Genomic DNA, 9,053 nt, shown 5'->3' on the forward strand with positions numbered 1-9,053 from the left:
GGGGGTGGGAGGGGGGAGAACAAGGGAATCCGTGGCTGATATGTAGAACTGAATTGTATTGTAAAATAAAATAAAATTAAATTAAAAAAAAAACACTGATGACAGCTTATGTTGGAGAGGATGTAGAGTAAGGGGAACACTCCTCCACTGCTAGTGGGAGTGCAAACTTGTACAGCCACTTTGGAAATCAGTATAGTGGTTTCTCAGAAAACTGGGCATCGCCAGGTGGTGGTGGCACATGCCTTTAATCCCAGCACTCGGGAGGCAGAGCCAGGTGGATCTCTGTGAGTTCAAGGCCAGCCTGGTCTACAGAGTGAGATCCAGGAAAGGCGCAAAGCTACACAGAGAAACCCTGTCTTGAAAAAAAGAAAAAAGAAAGAAAGAAAACTGGGCATCAATCTACCTACCTCAAGACCCAGCTATACCCCTCTTGGGCATATACCCAAAGGATGCTCAACCATACCACAAGGACACTTGCTAAACTATGTTCATAGCAACCTTGTTTGTAATAGCCAGAACCTGGAAACAACCTAGATGACCCTCAACTGAAGAATGGATACAGAAAATGTGGTACATTTACACAATGGAGTATTATTATTCAATGATTTTTTTAAAAAAAAGACATCATGAGATTTGCAGGCAAATGGATGGAACTAAATAAAAATCATCCTGAGTACAGCCGGGCAGTGGTGGCGCATGCCTTTAATCCCAGCACTCGGGAGGCAGAGGCAGGTGGATCTCTGTGAGTTCGAGGCCAGCCTGGTATACAGAGCGAGTTCCAGGAAAGGTGCAAAGCTACACAGAGAAACCCTGTCTCGGGGAAAAAAAAAAAAAAAAAAAAATCATCCTGAGTGAGGTAACTCAGACTCAGAAGGACAAACATGGTATGCACTCACTCATAAGTGGATATTAGATGTAAAGCACAGAATAACCAGACCACAATCCACAGCTCCAGAAAAGCTAGCTAACAAGGAGGACCCTAAGAGGGATGCATGGATCACCCTGGGAAGAGGAAATAGATGAGATTCCTGAGTAAACTGGGGCAGGGGGGTATGAGAGGATGGGAACTTGAGGGAGCAGGTTGAACAGGTTGGGGGTGGGATGGAGGGGGAGAGCAATGAAGAGATATCTTGATGGGGGCCTTTGGGGGTTACGGGGAAACCCGGTGCTAGGGAAAATCCCAGGAGTCCACAAGGATGACCTCAGCTAAGACTTCTAGCAATAGTGGAGAGGGTGCCTGGACTGGCCATCTACTGTAATCAGCTTGGTAACTACCCTAACTGTCATCAGAGAGCCTTCATCCAGGAACTGATGGAAGCAGATCAGAGATCCACAGCCAAGCACTGGGCCAAGCTCCAGGAGCCCTGTTGAAGAGAGAGAGGAGAGATTGTATGAGCCGGGAGGGTCAAGATCATGACAGGGTAATCCACAGAGACAGCTGGCCTGAGCTCATGGGAGCTCATAGACTCTGGACCAACAGCTAGGAGCCTGCATGGGACCAACCTAGGCCCTCTGCATGTGGGTGAGAGTTGTGTAGCTTGGTCTGTTTGTGGGGCTTCTAGCAGTGGGATCAGGATCTGCCCCTGGCACTTGAGCTGGCTTTTGGGAAGATATTCCCCATGCTGGGATGCCTCCTCAGACTTGATGCAGGGGGAGGAGCTTGTGACATGCCATGCTTTGTTGACTCCCATGGGAGGCCTGATCCTTTCTGAATGGAGATGAGGAGGAGTGGATGGGGGTTGGGGGGAGTGGATGGGAGGTGGGGGAAGGAAAATGGAGGAGAGGAAGAAAGGGAAATTGTGGTCAGTATGTAAAATAAATGAAAAAAATGTAATAATAAAAAAGAATGTTAAAAAAAAAAAAGAGTTGCCTTGGTCATGGCAGCTTGGTCACAAACACTAAGATAGTGGGTATGGATGCTTGCCAATAAGTCTGATGGCCTAAACTGGGTCCTGGGGACCCACAAGGTGGAAGGAAAAAAACCAACTCCCACAAGCTGCCCTCTGACCTCTACATGGACACACACACACACACGCACACGCACACGCACACGCACACGCACACGCACACACCTTTCTCTACTGTGCAGCAAAGGAGAAAGGGACGCATATTTACCTCTGCATTCTGTGAGTCAACCTTCCAAGGCATCAAAGACATATAGGATGTTATGCTTGTCTTTAGGGGGGAAATCACTGTCTGAGACAGGAACTGTGTCATACGTGATAGGCGGGAGGCAGGAGACTAATACAAGCCAGACAGAGCTGCAGGACAGCTTGGTGGTTAAGAGCACTCGCTACCCAAGCCTCAGGACCTGTAACAAGCCCGCAGGCCTCGCGCAGGAAGTCGGGCAGAGATAGCGGAATGGCTGCAGCTTGCTGGCTCCCAATCTGGCCTCCCCAAAATGTGAGTCCCAGGTTGAAAGAGAATAAATCAGAGAGTGATAAAGGACATGTGGGGTCTTTTCTGTCCTCCATGCACACACCCAGGCAAGTGCGTGTACCTGCATCACACATACCTAAAAGAAAAAAAAATCCATATAGGGCTAGAAGAAGTTCTTCCTGACACCCCAATATTCCTATTCTGCTATTTTAACCCGAATACCAAGAAATGGGAAGAAAATAAAATTGGGGCTGGTGTGGGGGGGGTGTCACCGCCTAAGGCGCTTGCCCACTAAACATGGGGACCTGACCTTGATCTTCAGAACCCACGTAAAAAGCTGGCACGGTGGTGCACACTTAGAATCCCACTGCTGCAGAGACAGCGACGAAATGAACCTGAGCCTTGCTGTCAGGCCAAATGAATCAGTGCGTCCCAGGTCGTTGGACAGACTCAGGCTCAAAAAACAAGATGAGGTCAGAAAGATGGCTGCCAAGCCTGACGACCTGAGTTCTATCCCCAGGACCCACAAGATGAAAGGAGAGAACCAGTTCCCACAAGTTGTTCTAGAAAGCCCACACTCAGCCCATGTCATGCATGCACACAGATAAAGTAATTAATTTAAGAAAAATTATAAACAAAAGAAAATGTGTTTATGCGCAACGGAGTACCGAATATCCAGGGTTAGATTCCCTAGGAGGAACTGGACAGCACATTGGCCCTCTAGTGGTTATTGTTGGCATCTCACTTTAGTGCGATTTCCCCTAAGCTGTGGAGACTGACGCTCCAGCTCCTGTCTGTCACAGGTTAGTGGTGAGCCAGGAAGGTTCTCCCAACATGTCTCAGTTTCCCTGACAGCAGAGATACATCACTTTTTAAATATTTCCTTTATTTTTGAGGATTTCATACATGTACACAATGAAATGGTGGCATCTACTGCTAACCCCTCCCCGTCCCCCACTCCCCCCCCCATTCCTGTAACACCTCCCCTTCCCAACTTCATGTCTGTTTTTGGTAATAACCCACATAGTGCAGTTAGCGCTTCTCACACGTGCATGGGTATGTAGACATCCACTAGAGCATGGGAAATCTGCCGGTGGCCACATTCTCAAAACAGAACGATTATCCCTCCCCAGGAACTATCCGCAGCCAGTAGCTCCTCAATAAGGGGTGGGGCCTGGAGACCATCACCCCTGCGTCTGCTGAGATTTTGATTGGCCTGATCATGTGCAGGTGACAACATTATCATGATGGCCATATTTCTCCGGCCCCACCAGGCCCCCAGGTCCAGAAGAATCTCTCCCACCCACGGTCCTGAAGCCACTCATAAAATAATCACTCAGAGGCTTAATGTTAATCACAAACTGTATGGCCTATGGCTCAGGCTTCTTGCTAGCTAGCTCTTATAACTTAACCCATTTCTATTTGCTGGACTCCAAAATCTGGGGGTCTCAAGTGGGCGCCCCAAGAACCCAGACTCCAGTCCAGTTGATGCAATAGCAGGAGGATTTTATTAAAGCTTCTATATAGAAGGGCAAACCCTGCTCCTAAGAGCAAGAGTCGCATCTTACTGCAGCCCCATAAGGGCTTTTAAAGGAAAAACCCACAAAACCCACAAGATTACAATTCCCATACAATTTCTTTTCACAAGATCATGGTCTGGGTACAGAGTGATCACAGAGGGGGTACAGTTACATCAACAGGTACATTCTTCCTGAAACCTCAAGAGGGGTTATCAAGGCAGGAGTGGAGTTTGCACAAAGGTCACAGTGGTCCTTCCTGGAACACCTGCAACTATCCCAGTCACAGTTAAGCACATCTCTTAACAGAAATCTTTTTACATTGTTGTATGGTTGCAGGGGAGATTAAACAATGGCTGAGTCAGGTTGCCCTTGGAACTAGATTTTTAGTTTCTCATTTCCTGGTGCTTGAAATTTCTCTTTTCCTGAGGCTTGGGGGTGTAAGCCTGAAGGGCTAGGATCTTTCACTATTAATCTATTTCTTGCCATGTGGCTTCATGGCTTACTGGTACTTTCACACCCTGCCTCTCCTGGTGGCAGCTCACAGCATCTCCCTTCCTCTTCTTTCCTCTCTCACTGTCTCTCCATCCTGCCCTGCCATAAGCCAATGCAACTTTATTTATTAGCCAGTGGGAACAACACATATTCACAGCATACAGAAAGACATCCCACAGCAGCCATGTCCTGACCGGAAGATGGCATTTCATAGCTCTCCTCTCCACCCTCGGGCTCCTACCTCATCTGAGATGTGCCCTGAGACTTGGGGGTGGCAGGCTTAATGCAGATGTCCTGTTTAGGATGGGTACTCATTCTCAGCCTCAGCACTTCGGCCATCTCTCCATTGACTGCAAAAAGTAGGTTCTCTATCCAAGGCTGAGGGCAATCCAGACAGTCAGCACCTGGGGCTGGGCAGACTACCACACAGCAAATCATGATGGGTAGAGGGCCAGCTGCAGGGACTGAGTATCGATGACCATGAGGACATGGGCATCACTGTAGACCTGGCCACGACTGGGAACAGAACAAGAATGAAGGAGACAGGGAAACCCCTGTCTCGTGGAGCTTGTGTCTTGATTAGAAGAGGCAAACAAGAAAACATACATCTGCTGAGCACCAAAACGCAATGACCAAAATGGATTTTAGTGTCTGGGGCTGGGGCTCAGTTGATAGAACTTATAGCTCGGTTGGTAGAGTACTCACCTAGCATGCAAAAAGTTCTGGGTTCAATTCCCAGCACTTCATAAACAGGGCTTGGTGAAGCACACTTGTCATCCCAGCTCTGGGGAGGTAGAGACAGAGATCAGGACTTCAAGGTCATCCTGGGCTGTAAGAGCTAGAAGAACAACATGCCAGGAGCTGAGAACAGCAAATGCAAAGGCCTGGAGCAAGGTGAGAATGAGTCCATCAGAAGCAGGGATGAAGCAGGTCTGAGGAGACAGTCCACTCAGTCATGAGACGCTAGAACCCAGCACCCAGAGGAAACAAGCTGGGTGTGGTGGCACCCACCTGTTCTGCCCAGATTAGGACCCCCAAAGAAACCACTGTAGGCCAAAGATGTCCAGAATGCAATAGCAAGGTTTACTTCTCGACGCAATACAAGCTAGCAGGGAGCCCTCATCCGCAGCACTCGGCTAATCGAGGCACGGAGAAGAGTTCTTCTTTCTTGGGGAGGTTAGCTTTTGAAGGCAAAAAACACAAAATTCTTCAGAGAGGAGGGGGTTAGTAGGGGTCTATCCTTGATTGGTCCAGTTTTCCCAAGCCTGGACTTTATCTTATTTAGTTTGTCTGTTTGCTCTGTCAAGAGTTTTATGGCTCATCTCTGAAGTCTGGTCATGTTATCTCGGGGGAGGGGGCGTCTCGTGGTTAGTCACCACCAGACGGCCTGCTTTGTACTTTTAAAACTTCCGACTTCACCCTGTCTGGGAATGGGGAACTGACTCAGTTCTGGTTATTTTAAGATATCCCTTCCCTCAGCTCTCCGGGCCTTAGGGGGAACTGGGGTGGGGGTCTCTCAATCCCAGCACTGGCCAGAAGACAAACAGATCTCTGGGGTCACTTAATATAGAACTTGGGGCCACAGCTTGTGTCTCAAGCAGCCAGGCTCAGTCACCTGTCCTCCATAAGGCAATTAGAAAAGTCAAATTAAGAGTGAAAAAGCTACACAGAGAAACCCTGTCTCGAAAAACCAAAAAAAAATAAAAAATAAAAAATAAAAATAATAATAATAAAAAAAGAGTGAAAAACGGAAAAAGGAGATTTGGTCAATGTGGCCACTTCGGGAAGAGCAAAGAGACCCAGCGACTCCCCCAAACCCACCTTTAAGGTCCTGGAGTAAGTTAAACTGTGAGGCATTTCTGTGCGCATCTGAGCTGTCCTGGGCAAGGTGAGGTCCCACCCACCAGTGCCCTAGATTACCTTTGGAAGGTTGGACATCTCTCCAGGAGGAGAAAAGCACGGCCCCCTCTGGCTGGCCCAGGCTGGCCTTCTACCAGCTTGAGACACCTGGGAAAAATGCAGTTTCTTGGGGACCATTTTTAATAGTCGTAACCAAAGAGTCTCTTCAGAATATATTCATTTCTTCCATGCTGATTACAGGCTGGCCGGGAAGCCTGTCATATTGGTAAGGTCCAGGTTCAGGGAGAAAATATATCTTAGAAAACAGGGAGCTGGAGAAGCGGCTCAATGGCTTCGAGCACTTACTACCCTCCCAGAAGACCGGAATCTGTTTCCCAGCATCCACTGCTGCTCATAGCCATCCGTAACTCCAGCTCAAGGGAATCTGACGCCCTCTTCTGGCCTCTGTAGGCACTGCACACATGTGGGCATAGACTCGCGAGCGCGCGTGCGCGCACACTCGGGAACTTATACACACAGAAGGGGAGGGAAAAGGAGCATAGGGGAAGAAGGAGGAGGAGGAAGAGGAGGAGGAGGAGGAGGAAGAGGAGGAGGAAGAGGAGGAGGAGGAGACCCCTGCCACCAGCAGCAGAACCAAGGCAGCCAAGTGGAAAGAGCCAAGGGGACAGGCTAAAGAGGAGGTGACGCCAGCCAGGCCTCAGCAGTGCCAAGCCCCTCGAAAGTGAGACACAGACAGGGAAAGAGGCCAGCATCTCCGCTGAGGGGTCTCTCAAGAGCTCTTCCAGATACACCCACTACTCTAAGAAAAAAAACTGCTGCTGGGACCCAGTGAGATGGCTCCATGGTAAAGGTGATCGCAGCTCGCTGCTCAAGTCTGAGGACCTGAGTTCAGTGTCCGGGACCCATGGTGGAAGGAAAGAACCGACTCCTGGAAGTTATCCTCTCATCTCCCCACATTTGAGATGCGGCACATGCACATTGTACACACACACACACACACACACACACACACACACACACACACACACACCATGCATTTACATAGACACATAATAATAACAATAATAGCAAATTGATGGCAAGGCCCTGTTGCTGGAAATAACACCTACACAGGTCATTGAACAGGCAGTCAAGCTGCTGCCTTGCTAGAGCCTCCGCCTCCACTGGCTAGTGTTCTTGGTACCCAAAGGTTCTCTGCGTGCTACCAAAAGAGAAACATAAACACCAACCCAGCCACAGTCCCTTTGATCTACAGTGGGGTCCTGCCTGCCAGACATGCTAGGGCAACGGTGGCACGAGGCTGGTGGGAGTCACCAACCAACCACAAAGATGGAACCCATGCACAACACTGCTTGGGTGACCAAGAACCAGAGACCAGATAGCCCAGGGTGCTGTGGGATGATCTGTATGTCCTGTGGGAGCCCTTCTTGGGTTCCTTGTGGCGTTACCCAGCAGGTCCGTATAGAGGATGATTAGGACCATGGGCCTGAGTGCAGGTGTTTGAGATGGTCTGCACTTGGCTGTGCTGGGGGATGGTCTGTATGTCAAGTTGTTCTGATTGGTTAATAAATAAAACCTGATCGGCCGTGGCTAGGCAGGAAAGATAGGCGGGACTAACAGAGAGGAGAAATAAAAAGGACAGGAAGGCAGAAGGACTCGCTGCAGCCACCGCAATGACCAGAGAGGCTGCAGCCGCCGCCATGACCAGAGACACTGCAGCCGCCGCCATGACCAGCAGCCTGTGAAGACGCCGATAAGCCACCAGCCACGTGGCGAGGTATAGATTTGTAGAAATGGATTGATTTAAGATAAAGGAACAGTTAGCAAGAAGCCTGCCACGGCCATACAGTTTGAAAGCAAAATAAGTCTCTGTGTTTACTTGGTTGGGTCTGAGCGGCTGTGGGACTGGCGGGTGGCAGAGATTTGTCCTGACTGTGGGCAAGGCGGAAAAATCTTAAGCTACACCAGGGACCTAGGGTAAAAACAAATACTACTGTTCTACAAAAGGAACAGAGCAATAAAGTGACATTCGGCTGTGCTCATAGATCAGTGCCTTCCTCGGCCACCATCAGAGACGCTTCCTCCTGCAGCAGATGGGAACAAATACAGCCAGACATGATGCAGACAATGAGAGACACTGAGCCCTAAATGGGATGTCTCCATCAAATCCCTCCCCTCGGAGCTCAGGGAACCCTGAAGAAGAGGAAGCAGGAAGAGTGTGAGCTCCAGAAGGGATGGAGGACACCAAGGAAACAAGGCCCAAGAGCTGCACATACGAAGTCACGAGGATTGAGGCAGCCCTCAAGGCCTGCGCGGGTCTGCACCAGATGGGGTCCTAGAGCTGAAAGAGAAGTGGACACAGACCCCATCCCTATCCTAGAAGCCACCATTTGCAAATGAAAACTTTATATTCTCCAAGGGAGTCTCACTGGGGAAGCACAGTACTCTTAAGGGTAGGCGGCCAACAGAAAACAAACTCAATGGCATCTTTAGAGGTCCCTGGTCTTATAATGTCATACAGGATTTTTTTTTTTTACTTGTATTTTACTTTGTTTTTAATTATTTCTGTTTGTTACCCTACAGGTTTTGCATGTGTGTGATGGCTTCTGGCTTTGTATTTTTATGGGATTCCTGAGTCTATATCTGCTCTTGTGCCTTCTCTTGGGCTCTTTTCCTTCTGATTGCTTGTTTTGTCCTATTCTGATGTGTTCATTTCTGTTTCTCATATTATATTACATTTTGTTTCATTATTATCCCTTAGAAGACATTTGTTTTCTAAGGAGAGACAGAAGGAGAGTGGAT

This window comes from Peromyscus leucopus, chromosome 17 (assembly GCF_004664715.2).
Source record: "Peromyscus leucopus breed LL Stock chromosome 17, UCI_PerLeu_2.1, whole genome shotgun sequence".
NCBI lineage: Eukaryota > Metazoa > Chordata > Mammalia > Rodentia > Cricetidae > Peromyscus > Peromyscus leucopus.